Source organism: Anthonomus grandis, chromosome 22 (assembly GCF_022605725.1).
Source record: "Anthonomus grandis grandis chromosome 22, icAntGran1.3, whole genome shotgun sequence".
NCBI classification, from domain to species: domain Eukaryota; kingdom Metazoa; phylum Arthropoda; class Insecta; order Coleoptera; family Curculionidae; genus Anthonomus; species Anthonomus grandis.
Genome location: NC_065567.1, coordinates 10,140,577 through 10,158,709, shown reverse-complemented (window position 1 = coordinate 10,158,709; position 18,133 = coordinate 10,140,577). Strand labels below are relative to the sequence as shown.

The window sequence follows — 18,133 nt, the reverse complement described above, 5'->3', positions numbered from 1 at the left end:
AAGTTTTTGCATGATTGAAACTAGGGTTACAAATAGGGCGTCACGAGACCATGGGATTAGTGTTTGGATTTTTTGTCTTGTTATTAGTCAAAAAACCCATATGTTTAAGACAAAAACTAACATTTCAAATTAATTCAATACTGGTCATCCAAACATTTGTGCTAGAAATCAAAAAAGTTAACAGCAAACAAATAAATTCGAATAGTAACCTAACAATTTGGCAAGTAATCAATTTATACAAAAATCTCTAAATAACTACATGAAAAAATATAATATAAAAATTATGGTGAAAATGTAGGTAGCGGGATTAGGGACAACAAACCAAACCTCAAGTTTTTAATTGGCCGACGTTTCGACAATATATATTTTTCGTCTTTATTAAGGCTAATATAAAAAAATTAGAGGTTTCCGGAAAACTTGTTAAAATTTTTTTTATATTAGCCTTGACAAAGACGAAAAATATATATCGTCGAAACGTCGGCCAGTTAAAAACTTGAGGTTTGATTTGTTGTCCCTAATCCCGCTACCGACATTTGCTCCAGAATACCTAATTGAGGGACACTATACTCTGTCATGCAATAATATAAAAATATTTATTATTAGATGGAAAGTGAAAAATTGGTCTAAATTGTAAATACTAGAAACCTCCTTAACTTTTCACTTAAAAGCAGTAATTAAAACATTTTATTATTATGTGAAAATTTGATCTAAAATTGAATGCACGAATAATCTCTTCGGTCTGACATGTCTAAAGCCTAATGTTCCGAAATGTTAGGAGTAACAATATATTTTCATATATCGGAAGGCAATGTAAAAAGTTTTACTTTTAAAAGGCGGATCTATTCTGATAGTTTTCCATACGTTGAAGACCGAAAATCCATCAAAGGGGACAAAACTAATGGATTTATAAGTTATTTGCAGTCTCCATGTTACATGTACCCAGTTCAAACATTTCTTTTATACTTTATCTTCACAAGAGAACTTATTGATCTAAATCGAAGGCTTTATAGATTGTTGAAAGCCATTAGTGATGTGTGAAAATAATGCCACGGTAATTCTGCTCTTTTTTAGTCCAAACTGGCTTAATTATGTTAGGGTTTTATCTGTATTTTTTTAAAGCTATTTCGTCTGGCCTTGTATGAAACTTCTTTTAGAAAAGTCGTTTAAAGGATTAATGAAATTTAAGACCATGATATGGTCTAACATTCTTAGCATTAATATTTGTAAGTTTTTCTTATAACTTTTACGTAATAAACTTGATATGCACTTTACTACAAATCGAAATTCATAATAGCATAAAAGGTTAAAGCAATTAGTTCTCTAATAATGATTAACCAATTAATAAAAATATATTTCATTGCTGAAATATTAGCAAAAAAATGATTAGTAATTATTAGGCTTACTATAAGACATCTTAATGAAATGACAAGTAGTAATACAATTAAATTGTAAAAAAGCATATTATTAAAAAGTTAGTAAAAATAGTATTGTATGTTTTTATTTTTTAAATTTATATTATTATAAGAAATAATATGAAATTATAAGAAGAGTACAGCAAATTTGAAAAACAATAAAGAAAGAACAAGAACTAAGCCACAAGTATACCGGTTTGCCAAATTTAGTGTTAAAATTTCTTTCCTTGCTCAAAATGCTCATTTGCTTTACACTGCTTAAACTTCCATCAATCAACTGATCCCTCGTTATCGTTGACCTCTTGTCTTTCTTGTGTTATTTACAAAAGCCTCATATTGGTTAGAATAAAAGAAATACTACGTAAAAAAAAATATTATTTAAGAATGTTGTCAAAATCATTAAATTGTCTTAGATTGGGAAACGTGTTGATATAGAATAAAGGTTATATAAATATCGATAACCTTTATTTGTATTTGTAAATTTGTAGGTGTTTATAAACCAATAAAATATTCCTCTTACTTGTTACGGGTGTTTTATATTGAAAACTTTTTTAATAAATTTTTTCTAAAGTAGGATAAAAAGCTTTTATTTAGTCATTACAGGTAACTTTTTACTTCAAGGAATTTGTAAATATACGCTTATTAAGTTATATAGGTATATATTAAGTTGAAGAAAATATTTTTATTATTGTTTACAAAGTATAGTAAAAAATATATTCATAAAAACGATTTTTTTTTCAGTTGTCATTCAAAGTGGCTTTCTGTCAAATGTTAACATAGGTTCTCATTGAGGAGAAATTTTCAATTAACGTGAAACAATATGCAATTATTATATTAATAATTATCAATAATAATAATGATAATAAAAATAATAACAACAAAATAACGTCAACTAGTTTAAGAACCATATGTAATTTTAGTTTAAGTGTAAATAAAAGTAACGAACAGAGTCCGATAGCATGGAAAGGACTCTATCAGAGCTTCATCCTTTTGATATCTAGGATAAGTGAAACTTTCCTTCTCCCCAGGGGGAGTGCGATTGCCGTTTGGCATAAAATCTTCAGCACAATAATAATAATAGTAATAAATTTCGTTTATTGGCAAAAAATTTTTTTAAAAATATGTAGACACAGCTAAAACAAACAAAAAACACAACACTTAAATACATACTATAAATCTTTTTACAATAAAATACAAAATATAAATATAGTACATAGTTTTGTACTAGCTTTTCTCGAATTGCTAATGTATCCTTGCGAATTAAGCAAGTGAATTCAAATAGGGATAAAGAAGGAAAAGTTAATTTATATTTTTTAAGGAATTCTTGATACGGAGTCCTATTACTTTTCATTGAATAACGAATATCTTTTGTAGTTTAAAAATACGCTCAAATTGAGTCCCACAACGTTGATGTACCGCAGAACGCATCGGAGAACTGATCCAAAGACATTTACGTGAACATTTCATTTTAAGGTTGTCTACAGTCAAGTCGCAAAAACTTAAGAGGTATAAAGATTACAATACAATCGCTTTATTGTCAAAAAATTATAAATTTTGTAGACAAAGCTAATATAAATAAATAAATAAACACATGAGTACACAAAAAACAAAAACACAAAAACGCAAGACATTTAGATTTTATACAAAATAGGTAACCTATTGTACATGGTCAAATTACTTATACAACTAAATGTTTATAAAGTCAGAAGTTGATACTAAAAAGAATATAAAACAATACGAAAATGTAAATTAGGTAAAAGAGGTATACAAAATAAGTTGAAGTTAAATTACGACTATTATCACAATATAGGTATAACTAATTCTAGGGATGGAGACTATAAAGTAAATAGGGCCAGTGTGTGTGTGTGGTATTTAAAAGGAAAGATTAAAAAAGTCTTCTACTGTGTATAAAGCCTTTTCCAATAGTAAAGCTTTTAAGGCATGGCGAAAACAGGAAAACGTTGTCATAGATTTAATCGTAAAAGGAAGATGATTGTGCATTTTTTTTGCTCTATAGAGTATTGAAGTTTTTACTAATTCCGACCGTGGGGTTGGCAGATAAATATCATGCTTCTAAGTGGATAGTTATGAGAAGGCCTCTTTGGAAATTCTGACACATGCTTTCGGATTAAGCAAACAGATTCAAATATAAACAGGAAGAGATAATATTCTATGTTTTTTAAAGTATTCTTGGCAGTGAGCTGTACTGTCAAGTCCCAGTAAATAGCGTATCGTTCTCTTTTGCAACTTGAATACGCTCTCAAATTGAGTGGCACAGCATAAACCCCAGAATGGAATGGCGTAACGAAGAAGTGACTCAAAAAGGGCAAAATAAACTGATTTAGATGTTAAAAAGCTTAATACTTTGGAAATAGATCTTTGGGCAAACATACTGAACTTTGTGGATAAGGTGTCGATATGAGATTCCGATTTTAGAGAGCTGTCTAAAATTAGTCCCAAGAACTTGACAGATTCAACAATATCCAAACTGGTATTTTGTAGAGTAAAAGGTTAAATGGTACTTTTATATGATACAACCTTGGTTTTAGAGATATTAAGGCATAGAAGATTGGAATCGCACCAGGACTTAATGGTAAGTAAATCGTTAGATATAGTTGCACGCAGAGACGTGATATCTGGAGTGCTCCAAGTAAAGCTAATATCGTCGGCGAACAGACAAATTTTGCCGCTGATATCCAGATTGGCCATGTCATTAATAAATAGGAGAAACAAAATGGGGCCCAAAACTGAACCTTGCGGCACACCACATTCAATTGGTTGGCATGAAGATGTTGTCGTATCAACCTTCACGAGTTGACTTCTGAAACTAAGATATGACTTAAACCATTTGAGAGAAGATCCTCTAAACCCATAGTGTTGGAGTTTGTTAATTAAAATATTATGATTAACACAATCAAATGCCTTTGAGAACTCGCAGAAAACTGTAGCTGTGGAGCGTTGATTGTTTAGGCTAGAATAAACACTATTTAGGAGCGAAAACATAGCATCACTGGTGCATTTATTTCTCAAAAATCCAAATTGATTCGGTGTTAGAATTCTATATTTAAGCAAAAATGACAAAATCCTTTCTTTAACCAGTCTTTCAACAATCTTAGATAAAGTTGGGAGAAGTGCTATTGGGCGATAATTTGAGGCTTGATCTTTATCCCGTCCTTTATGCAGTGGAATAATAATTGCAGTCTTAAGGTAGCTTGGAAAGATTCCCCTCTGAAATGGCATGTTAATTAGGTTCACCAAGTGACTTAAGGTGCAATCAGGCAGGTTTGCAAACATTTTGAGAGTTAGGCGATCTGTACCAGACGATGATTTATTTTTTATTTCGTTAATTGTACTTCGAAGGTCGGTGAATGATACAGGGGTGAAAAAGAAACTGGGCAGATTACCATTAAAAAGATACGAAAGTGGATCGTGAGAAGGTGATATGGTGGTCATTAGGTTCTTAGCCACATTTACAAAGTAATTGTTAAGGTCTTCCGGTGAAGTAGTGATAGTGCTAGGCGAGGAAGATTTATTTCTCATTTCGTTAACAATAGACCATGTTTCTTTAGACACATTACCAGAATCAGTAAGCCTTTTGTTATAATAGGCATCCTTTGCAGCTTTTATTGTCTTGTGATAAACTCTTCTGTATCGCCTGACGTAATTGTGGAAAACGTCGCTGACGGAGAAGCCACAAGTAGACCAAGGCTTATGATGTTTAATTTTTATAGGCCTCAAAGGAAAATATTTATCTGAAATATTTGATAAAGTCCTTGTAAATCTAGAAAACTCATCATCGGTATCATCAGAAAGAAAATCCCAATTGCACTCAAGGCACTGATTCTTGAAATTTAATAAATTCTTGTCACCAAAAACACGGCCTAATCGACGTAAAGTATTTTTGTTTTTAAATTCCAAAGAAAATCTACAAATCGCAGCTTCATGATCAGAAAACCCTGCATTTAAGACAGTACAATCAACGAATGATGGAATAAATGATGACACAATATAGTCGATTGTGCTAGAACTATTTTTAGTTATTCTGGTTGGAGACTTGATGTGCATTTCTAAACGCAATGAATCAAAAATTGACTGCAGAGACTCTTGAGCAGCACACACACTAGTGAAGTCAATGTTAAAGTCACCACATAAAATCAATTTACTTTTTATAGGTAGGGATTCCAGCAAGCTCAGTAGTTTTTGGCAGAAAATCAGCACATTAGCGTCCGGTGATCGATAAATACAAATAATGTAAAGGTCAAGTTCAAGATTCCAACGAATTTTTGTATGACAAGACATTAGTTTTAGAAACGTAACACAGAAGAACAGAAGATTTGAATCGCACCCCGATTTAATGGTGACTGAGTAATTTGATATAGTTCTAGCCTTAGAATATTGGAATGCTAGAATTAGCATTGCCGTGGAACTATGGGTAATTTGTTTGCTTGCAACATCTGTGATGCAATGATGCCAAATGCTTATGTAGAAGTGGCAAAAAAACACACTTTATAATATAAAAATTTATCACTTATTTTGACAGGCTCAAAATAATGCTATTCCTCTTTAATAAAATATAAAGCATTTTTTTTTCGTTAAATATGATATTATACTCTACGAAAAAGTCAACATTCAAAGTTAAATGAATGTAGATAACGTCCCTATATTACAGAAAAAGGCAACAACGTCGCAACTCCGCTCGATCGCATTGTTGATTCGACCGATACAAGTAATCTTTGCCAGTGACGTCGTCAAAAAACATTTACATGATAAATATTTATTATTAATAGATTATGCTTTAAATTATAAACAATATTACCGTTTATGAACTCTTAGAGTAAAGGTACGTACTACTATCTAATAAAAAGCATTTGTATGTAAATTAAATATTTTATAATTATTTTAGATTTCTTAATAAGTTTTTATAATTCTATGTTTATGACGACAGTTGTCTCTGGATATGATATTATGATAATATCGGTATTTACTCATGAAAAGATCGACTAATTCGCTTTTTTCCCAGGGTGCGGCACAAATGGCACAAGTTTTTACTATCGTAACAGTTCAGAAAAACACTAACATGACTCAACCTTTGCCCTTTTTCAACTTAAAACTAAAGTAAAAACACAGAACTTCACAAATGCCGAATGTAAACACAAAGCCGTTTGACAAGATGACATGAGTTTTTGCCTGCAGTGTTGCCATTTCAATTTTTTTAGAAGCGGTTTTACCAATAGGAGTGTTAATAATTTTTTTTGCGCTTAGAATAACATATATCTATTTCTATTTTTTATTTTTAATACAAAATCTAACATCAATATGTTAATTTAATATTATTATATGTGTTGATATACCGGGTGGTGCGTCGCCGAGCGGAACATAGGAAATCCCATGTAAATTTTAAGAGGGTCAATTATTTGCTTCCCTGTACATTTTATAGAAAAAATGAAAGATCACTTTTTGAAGAGACCAATCTAGCAAACCCTCGTGCAAAGTTTCAAAAAATTTTAATAAGCGAATCTTGAATTACTCAATTAAATGTAATTGCAAAATTACCAAATTTTCGACCAGCACACAATTTGTTATAAGGGTTTGTCAAATCTGACGTACAGCCGAATACAAGAAATGTTTTTTTTTTCGTTTTATCAATCTTACAACCATACATTCAAAGTAAGACACGATAACATTACTTTTTTATCTACACTTTTATTTAATATAACGAAGAAGTTATATTAAATAAAATGTCTATTTTTTCGTCGATTGAATAGTTCATACTAGTTTTCAAATATCGACTGTCACTGATTTATTGACACTTTTCCTCACGTCAGTGACAATATTCATTTTACTGGTGCCCGTTTGGTTTTACCAGAACCGAAAATTTGCTAATTTTGCAATTACATTTAACTGAATAATTCAAGACTCGCTTATTTAAATTTTTTTGAAACTTTGCACAAGGGTTTGCCAGATTAGTCTTTTCAAAAAGTTATCTTACATTTTTTCTATAAAATGTACAGGGAAGTCAATAATTGACCCCCTTAAAATTTACATGGGTTTACTATGTTCCGCTCGGCGACGCACTACTCGGTATAGCTGAAAATTTCCTCTTTTGAAAATTGACAACAGAGAATCGATGACTATGTTTGTAAACAAAACACTCCCCTTGCCCCTGTACACATGTTGAACTCAAACAAAGTTGTTGTTTCTAATTTTAACCTTAGTGCAAAATGTAGTGCGATGTAGAATTGCGGGTTGCCCAACTAAAACTAAACTTACTGTTGATTGAAACAAAGTAGGCTTTAGAAATAAACATTGCGGTACTATCTCCATATAGGCTTATAAGAAGATATTTTTATATCATCCCCTACAAGTATCATATTCGAATTGTACTATTCTGTTTCAAATTATTTACTAATATCTATCCAGCTAAATATGTCCATCATTAAATTTAGATTATTCATTCTATTTTCCATGTTTTGTGTTGTCTCATGATTCAGGCGTTCTGGCTTTTTTTCGTTCACCATCATATCCAAAAAATTTTAAAGGTATTTATTTTTACAAGAAAATATCACTTTATACCAAAATTCAATGAAGTTTTTACAAATCCGTACCTTAATTTTTTGAGCAAGTTTATAAGTAGGTCTTCTATATGAAAACCCATGGTTTTAAGCAAACTCTAATTTTGGATAAAGTCTTTAGCCAGTTTCGGATTCCATTGAGTCTTCCTCGATTGCTGCAAAATAATATTATTATCTTCTAATAAATTATTACAAAAGTGTTCTGACCATCTTTATTTGTGAGGAGATTAGAATAGATGATTTTCCATCATTATAGTATTGAGTAATAATATTCCAATTACCTATTATTAGATACCGACCTGATCAATATTTATAGATAACAATACTAAATTACCAACATTTAAAATATTTGCGCGTCTTTAAAGATGACGAATATTTTTTGAGAGCAGTTAAAAATAGAAATGTTTATTGTTATTGTTGTTTTTTGGTATCTTTTGGTATTCCATGTTTTTATATGTTACATTTTTTGAAATGTACATTTGTACACATGTATATTTTTTGAAAGCGGTACCTACCAGCGCAGATTTAATAAAAACGCTCTCAGCAGATTTTCAACCAAGGATTTATGGTAACACCTTAAAAGCATGGTTAATAGGCAGAACTATAATTAAGGTATTTAAACCTGTATTAATTTTTTTTCCTATTTATTAATAAAAGACTCCCACCCTTTACTTCTAACAGTAAGGTTTTTAACGAGCATTCTTATTTTACAAGTATTAATTTAATTATTTTTGCTATAACGAAGGCTTGGAATGCGGATGGAATGTATTTTATGGCCTAATAAAAAATTGTACATGGTGGTACAGTTTTTTTTTTAACTTTTGCTTTATACCTGTGTCACTTTTTAATTATCTTACTTTTATTATTTGTTTTGATAGGACCTAATACAACCATACTCGTTTTTGGCTAACATACTCGTTTGTTTTGATTTTTTTTAAATGTTTTATGATTGTGTAGAAAATAACATAAATTTCGATATTCTATTATTAAAACGATATTTAAAATTATATTCTCTGAAGAAGGAAACCGAATAAGCAAAAGACATTTCTTTAAGTATACATACAGTCGTCAAATTTAAAGAGAAAGGCATTTGTACTAATAAAAAAATACCTAATAATAATAATAAAAATAATAATGAAAAAATTAAGTTTTTTATATAAGTTGCCCTTAACCGGTACTTAATAAATGAGAATGCTGATTGGTCAACCTAGTAGTTCTTGCTAAAAAGAAATTGTGAACATAATTCGTGCAATGTATAGAATAATAGAAACTGCTTGCCTAGTTTGTGTGAGCTATGTTAATATGAAGACTTATTTTATGTAAAAGTAAACGGAGAAAGTTTATAGAATGAAAATTATCATTAAACATCTTTAAGTCTTGACCTTTGCGACGAGTTTTCAGACTTTCTAAATTTAGGGATGACCTAAATTGTTGGGAATTAAACACATCTAGATAATTAATAAGCAGCTCTGTTTAAAAGCCACATATCTCAGAATTGTGGTTGCATACTTTCATTTTCATATATATGTTCACTATAGTAAGGGATTAGACACAAGACCTACAATTGTTCAAGATTTGAACCTACCAGTAAGCAATACATTATGAAATGAGTAATATTATGTAAATCCTGAGAACACCTTTTAATAAAAGCAAGCATCTAAAACCATTTGGAATATGTGAAATAAAGCTCAGACCTCTGCCAAGTAAAACCCTCAGATCCCTGATTTGATTAACAGATTTCACCTAGGAAATAAAAGTGATTTCAAGGTGACTCCCAGCATTTCAGTCTATACCATTCCCAAAGCACCAATCATAAAGTCTTACTAAATCTTACTGAAGCTTAAAGTAGTTATCTGTGGATAAAATTCAAAAAAAATTTTAACTAAGAGGAGACAAGAGCTGTGCTGAATTCACTCCAAAATATCATTTTCAGAAATGTTGTGCAACAGAGGTCTTAAGTAAGCGTCTGTGGAACACCAGAAAATACGTGAATCTCATGACCAAGCGCTTTGACAACCTGTATTCTATCAGTTCAGTAAGTCTCAAGCCATTTAAAGAGGGACCCGAAAATGCTGTTTTCATAAGTTTATATATTAACAAACACTGATTTACCCCTATCAAGGCCTTGGAAAAGTCAGTGTCAGTACTCAGAAGTGAGTATGTACTTTACACTTCTCCGCAGTCATGTATTCAACAAAAGAAAATACATCAATTCAGCAGAACGCTCAGCAATGATACCAAATTGTCGATCCAATAATTGATCCTGAGGAGCAGATTTAAGAATCTCACAAACAAATTTTTCAAACATGTACGGTATGTATGTATGGTACTAAGAACTATAATTGGTCTATAGTTGTTGACTTAATAGTTTTCAACAGTTTTCGGAATTGGTGTTATAAAACTTGTCTTCCAGTAGCAAATTCATTAGATCCCAGGGATAATTTGAACATAATAAAGGAGAGGCCTGACTATTAAGAAACTTCGTTTGTTATTTTATATGCACTTTTTGCACTATTCTTTGTATGTTAAGGGAAGAATAACGTAAAATTTGGTATGCCTGGTATATATGCAATTGTAAATGACAAAGGTGGATGGTATGTGTCGGGTTTGACTATTGACTCCTCTGCTATATTTTAACTACTCGTACATTATTTTAATCAATACACTGTTTTCCTTTAAACAGTGAAAACGAAATACCCAATTCTAAGTTAATTTTGTTAAAACATAATTTAACAGAAAATATCAAAAAGAGTAACCACTATTACCACAAATAGCAGATAATTTTAATTTTGATATGTTTGAAAATGTCCTCTGTGCCTCTTTATACATCCTTAAACCTACTTAATCATTTCCTTTTTGATTTGTATATAGCGGTAAAACTAGGCAAGTGGGTGTATGGAAATTGGTTCTTCTAGAGCAAACAAACTTCCAGAAGTGCCTCCAGTTAGTACCTAGGGAAAATTCTGTTATATAAATACAGTGCATCCGTAAAGTAGCGGATAAATTCAATAAAAATGAAATGAACCGTTTCTTAAAAAAATGCCCGAACCCGTCGATTGTAATGTTTGGTTTAGGGTTTTTCTACGTGGAAATTAAATATGCAGGGTGACTCAAAGAAAAGATATGACGTCATCAATCTGTTTTTTAAATGTAAACCGCCATTTTTTAATGCAGAATCAGAATGAACGCATTTTTTTACATAAGCAATTTTGAACGAAAAATGATGATAAAACGTAATATTAAAGAAATACCTATCTAAATTAAATGTTCGAATCAAGCAACGTTAAGACAATAACCATGGCGATTTAAAAATTCTTTTTGAGCGTTGTCAATGACATCTGGAGTAATATTTCTAATTTCTTGGCATATTTGTTCTTTTAAATTTTCTAAACTGGTTTAGTGATATACACTTTACTTTTTAAGTATATCCCCATAAAAAGTAATCGAGGGGAGTTAAATCTGGCGATTTGGGTGGCCATTCAATGAACCCTCGTCTACCTATCCAACGATTTGGAAAAACTTAATCTAGATTTTATTTTAAAAGATACTATTTCTTTAATTTTACATTTTATCATCACTTTTCGTTCAAAATTGCTTTCGTAACCACTATTCATTTGTACCATATCCTTTGTAAAAAAATGCGTTCTTTCAGATTCTTCATTAAAAAATGGTAGTTTCCATTTAAAAAACATATGACATTATTTTTTTTGAGTGACCCTGTATATTTAATTTCCACATAGAAAAATCCTAAACCCAATATTAAAATCGACGGGTTCAGGCATTTTTTTCAGAAACGGTCCATTTCATTTTTATTGAATTTACCCGCTACTTTACGGAAGCACTGTATAGGCTCTAACATTAACATTTCTATCAAAATACAATTTAGTGTTGTACTGTCTATTTAATTTTTTCTTCTCAATTTTCATAGATTTTAGTTCGGCAGAAAACCAAACTGGATTTTTTTTTGAATAATACTTTTTTAATGGAATAAAACTATCATTACATACATAAATTACTTCATAAAAAATGTTGAGGATTTCATGAAGAGACGTATTTAAAGACAAAGTGTCCCGGTTACAAGTTGTTAAAAAAAGTGATAATCGTGTTAAAATTTGCTCTGTCAAAATCTCTATAAAAACCGCTGCCAATGATTTCATTATTCTTCGGATGTGGCATTGCAAGTGTAAACGACAAAGGTGGTTGGTATTTGTCGGGTTTGTCTATTAACTCCTCTGCTATGAAGATTTCCAGATTTTAATCCTCGATGAAGATCAAATCTAAGAATGAATTGGCTTAATATGGAATATCGTTGCTTCCAATGCTCTTCATCCGACTAGGAACAATGGGCAAGTTAAGTCACCAAGTATACACAAGTTACGCTGAGGAAAATAATTGCGAATATTAGCAAACTTTTAATCTACAAGTTTTTCATGTAAATCAAAGCATTTTATTTTAAACGAAAACAATAAAGTAGCACTGTCATCTAAAGATTTACCCTATATTATATACATCTAATATGTAAAAGAAATGATACGAGAAACAGCTGAAAGCCGTCGTCTCTTCAGGAATTTAACCCCACGCGGGATCTTTCAGCTGACTCCTCGGAGATGTGAAAACTGAAAACCGACGTCGGATGCGATTGGTTGCCTAACCGACGTCACCGTCGTTTCCAGGCCAATCGAAGACCAGTTCTGGTGGCGCGCTAACCCCGAACCTAGCAACTTGGCAGGAGTCATCAGGAATTCGAGGCCGGTAGCGTGATGCGCGTCTCCCGAGCCCCAGTTCAGTTTTTGTCGGTGCTCTGTAAATTTTAGAGCGGTTTTCAGTCTATCGGTTTCAGGTGAAAGTCTGAAAGGCGACCCGCGACGCGTCCCGATCGTCCCCACGTCTTATCCCGTTCTCTCCCAGTGCTCTGTTCTACTTCATCTGAATTTTCTGTGTGATTTTTACAGCCTGTGTAATGTAACATACGTAATTCGGTTTGCAGTGGTGAGGTAATTTTTTTTTTGTTTTTCAAGACTTTGTGATAAAATCTAACCTTAAAAATTTGTAACAATAACATTCGGTATTTATGTATTTGCTTTTAAGATCTTACAAAGTTCAATGCTAAAGCAATTCTTTTTGTCATTTTTGGATGACGCTGATATGTTGTTTATTTGGGCAACTCATCCAGTGAAAAAAGAAATTATATTTACATTAAGATTTTTTGAAATATTTATATTAATTTTCACGTTTTTATTTGAATAAATAATGCTAAAACCATAGTGTCTACCTAAGTCTGCAATTGTAAAAATCTATGATCTTATTCGTTTAAGAATCGTAATATGGTCAAATAGTCATTTTTTTCTTTCACAATGTACTTTTTTTATAATAATATTTTGTGCTAAAATATTGTTTTAATAATAGATTACACACCAGAGCTGGCAATTTAAGTCTTTTAAAGGGGAAAGTCTGCTACAAGTTTTTTTACTTAAAAAAAATATATTCTATAATATTATATAGAACATTTTTTCGTTTTCAGTTTTTTTTTAAATCATAAAGCATAAGAAAATTAAACTTTTTTAAAAAGCATAATTATTTAGTGCACAAGATATTATAATAAAAAATTGTTAGGGGGTAAAATAGCCATGACTTAAAATAATTTTTAGGTTTTATAACTGTTCTAAAATCTAGCATAATTCATTAATATACGCACGTATCTATCAGTATAATAACATTTTAAATATTATAATTACTTACAGTAATATATTTTAATTTTTTACAGAATGTAGTCTATTGTAATATTTTTATTACTGAACCATACAAATTCATACGAGCAAAAGATAACAAATAAACTACTTGTAAAAAACATGAACAAAATAGGAAATGGTCTTGCAAGAATTCTAAACACCTATATGTTTTGGAAGCAAATATGTATATATCAAAGTATAATTAGGATACTAAATAGTATATAGCAATAATTATCAAAGTAAAGACATACTACATTTTTCAATGTGTATATTCTCGATTTTACAATTTTATTTTATATAAATTATTCTAAATTGTACTGACAAATCTCATATTTCTTGCTATGATATAAAAAATTTTCAACAATGGTTTAGAGGTACAAAAAATTTACGCAAATTAATTCAAAATTATAGGCTGAAGGTCAAACTTAAAGCCTGAAGCGCCATTTTACAGAAAATTTTAAACACTTGCAAAAGATGTCGCGCAACCTCCTATTTGAAAAAATAAGGGTGAATGCTGCTGCCGCTAGCAGTCGAAGTTATAATGATGGGATTTATGTGTAAATATGTACTTCTCTAAGAACAAACATACAGGTCCAGCGATTTTCTTTTCATTTTTACATACAAACCCGTAAACCTTGCGGAGTGATTTCGATGGGTCCCCTTAGATTGTAAACCTTTATAGTTTAGATAAGCCAAGATTTTGATCTGGTTTCACGCTTAAAAATAATGTTTAAAGAGACAGATATGTAGCATAATTGTTAATGAAATAAATGCACAAAGTTGTTGATAAAAGAAGCATACCATCATATATAACAGAAGCATTTGACTCGTCGTTCCTAACACGCCAAAGACCTTTTTTTGTAGAATCGGAGAAACAGTTTAGCACATGCTATATCAAAATCAATAAATAGAATTAAATTATTTGAGAGGTCACAAAAATGTAACATAACATATGCTTAGAGTTTTCCATTCTTCAAAACATATTGTTCTCATTAGTTTTAAATTGTAAGGAAAAAGTTCTTGCTCTATAAATATTTTAAGTGTGACCACAGTTTCATATTACTGTAACTGTGGTCACACTTAAAATATTTATAGAGCAAGAACTTTTTCCTTACAATTTTCTATGAGAAGTTTGAATTTAAAGATATATATGAAAAATTATACATTTATACAACATCACAACATCATTTAAATGTCAGAACGTCATCAAAACCAATATTATATTTTGAATAATAATATCTATAATAGTATGGTTAAAATTTCCAAACCTCTTTCCTCTGCTAAGAGCCATGTGATACACTCCTGGGGATAGCTCACATGTTCATACAGTCGATCATAAATTGAATCCGTATAAATCTAAAGACTGTTTTACATTTATTTTCTGAATAGGTGCATTTTTATACAGGAAATGTTTGTAAGTCAACCAGTAGCTTAGTTTAATGTATTTGGGTTATTTGTCTTTGAAGCAAAACACTCTTAGCCATATCTTAGATTGTTCATGGAAGAAAAAAAAATAGCTCCACAGTTGTAAAAAATGTGACTTATCTAACAACTCATTATATTACTTATATCATAATCGTATTCCGATATCGTTGTTTGTCTAGGTAGTTGGTGAATGAACCTAATGTCGTAATACAGTTTTATGTATTATTTCCGTTTGAAAAAAAATACTATTTTTAAAAACGTCGATATTTATCAATCGAAAACTCTGTAGTAATATTAGAATTCTCACTGTGCTAACTATTTATAGTATTAAACAAAATGAAATTTATTTTCTGTTTGTTTGTAACTATATTTAGCGTCGCTTTTATCGATATATTAAAAATAGTATGCAGAATTTTTTAAAATAGAACCTATAGTAATTGTAGTATGTGTATAATCATTTTTACGATAACATTTTAAATGCGGTGAGGTTAGTTCATCAATGGTTTTTATTTTTTTTATTCATTTAAATGTTATTGGATATATAAAGGATATTTTGTCAGTTTATTTTGTAATCTTTGTTAGTAAACATATAGGTGCATCGATATTGCGATAGCCAAGAGATGTTTTTGAAATTATTAAAGAATTTCGCAATTTATTTATGTATTTTTTGCGTCACAAATCTTATCCACATTTGATACATTGTTAATTTAAAAACCGCAACATATAAGCAAAATAACGCTACTAATTCGTTTAATATAATGTTAAATGCGGTGAGTTTTCATGCTTTTTATTACGGGACAACAAACACATTTGATAACAGTAATGATTTAACTAAACTTTTTTATCGCGAGTTGTATAACCTATTGTGCAAAATCATATAAAATAAACTTTTCGAAAAACCAAGGCTACTGAGGATTTATTTTTTAAGGGCGAGCTTTGTATGAAATTACATATCTATGTATGTATGTACGTACATACGTAAGTGCAGGTACATTGTATATTATTATTGCCTAAAAGATAAGCAGATCTCAAACTGCAAAGCATATACCTTCATCTCTGATAATCTAATCAATGAAACTTAAAATCAGAAAGTCGTTTATTATATTTTTTAAATTTCAATTTTACTTTTTTTATTTTTTTTATAGTTGTATATATATCAGATTATGTTACAGATTCTTACATATTATCATTTTTTATTTTTTAAAAGATTATTGGGAAAGAGTAGCAAACATAGTAACTAGATCAATACAGAAAGTACCTGAAGCAAATATTAATTAGTAAACAATCAAGCTTTCGTAACTTTATTTGCCCTCAAAATTTTCATTCTAAATCTCATTCTAAAATTCTTTTACACATGATTTTCTATAGAAAAATATACTTGGTCAGACTAAAAGTACATAAATAAATTAAATATAATCGATGACCCTATATCGAGCGAAGTTGATTACGCACAGTTCTGTTTCTATTTCTGGTAAGAATCTGTTAATAATAGAAAATGCAAATTAAATATTACGGAACCCTTTTGATAGTCTTCAATATTTTAATATGAAAAGTCGATTTTTAATTCTTTTTGTTTGGAATATGACTTTATTAGTCAAACTAAAACATCAAAGTTGTGTGCTATATTTTACAAAATGCAAATATTTATATTTTGATAAATGATATAAGAATCTGAATAATATTTAATACAATTTTAAATATTTAAAAAGTGTAAGCATAATTAAGCTTATTTAAGAGTTGTCCAAAAATTTCAGTATTTTGTATTTTTGAATAATATTCTGTATAATGTTTTAAATATTCAATTTTGCAGTGATAAGATTTTAATTGGAGTGACGGTTTTGATATTTTGACTTTTTTTTTATAATAAGTCCAAATTGCGAGTATTCCGATCCAACCCTAAAATTAATAGCATAGAATTTAGATTAAAATAATTTTGAAAACTGCATTAACTGAGCGTTTTAAATTGAATTAAGATTTATAACACTGATTTAATTTTACTAAAAATAAATGATTTAGTAGGTATAAATAATTTATTAGGTCTACCTAGAATTTTGTGACAATTATTACAATTTCTATATTTAAAAACATAAACAGTAATATTATTAGTGTATATGTACAGTATCGGATAAAAATAGAGCGACGATACAGTTTTTTTATTTTATTAAAAAAGCAAAAACGCAAGAAGAATTAAAACTCAATAAAACAAATACACTCATTAATAAACATATATTTATTACATAACATACCAAAATTCTTCCAAATAAACAAGATCATAAAAAGAAAAAGAAAAGTTAAATATTTCTATACGACAAAAATTAAGCGACGCTTACAATAAAAATAAAAGAAAACATTATCAGATTGCGCCCTTAATATTTATTCCACAAGCCTTTATTTGCGATTACCTGGCGGCACCTTTGAGGCATGGAAGAAATTAAATTATCAATTATATCTTTATCAATATTTTTCCATATATTTTTAATTTCTTCAAAAATGTACTCTTTGTTTTAATAGGTTTTACTTCTAAGTTGCCTATCCACAATTTCCCACAGGTTTTCAATCGGTTTAAGATCGGGCAATTGGGCTGGCCATTTAAGAATGGCTATTTTATTTTCATTAAACCATTCTTTTATACATTTTGCTGTATGTTTAGGATCATTGTCGTGTTGGAAAACAAAACGTAGTGGCATATTCCATTCCGCATAAGGTAGCATGACATTTTCAAGGATATATTTATACTTAAACCTATCCATAATGCCCTCAATTTGGTAAATTGGTCCCATTTCATAGCCAGAGAAACAACCCCACACTAACACGTTGCCACCTCCATGTTTTACAGTACCTTGGACATACTTTGGGTCAAGTCTTTTACCTGCAATACGACGAACATATTGAACACCATCACTTTTATATAAATTAAACTTTTACTCATCACTAAAAAGTACGTTTTTCTATTGCTCCGGTGCGGTCTCCAGTGAGCATGTTGTTCTACAAACAG

At 30.1% G+C, this 18,133-nt stretch overlaps 1 protein-coding gene across 13 annotated transcripts in view; it reads left to right on the top strand.

The window, feature by feature from the left end:
- LOC126748785 (myocyte-specific enhancer factor 2) overlaps positions 1-18,133 on the top strand; it is a 150,621-nt gene that overhangs the window by 106,474 nt on the left and 26,014 nt on the right. Inside the window, exon 1 of one of the 13 annotated variants that reach the window (XM_050458244.1) lies at positions 12,756-12,973. The exons of 11 other annotated variants lie outside the window; for them this stretch is intronic. The gene's annotated coding sequence lies outside the window, so the exon portion shown is untranslated. Of the gene's footprint in view, positions 1-12,755; positions 12,979-18,133 lie in introns of those variants that run through there. One more of the 13 variants, XM_050458242.1, reaches the window with a different exon arrangement.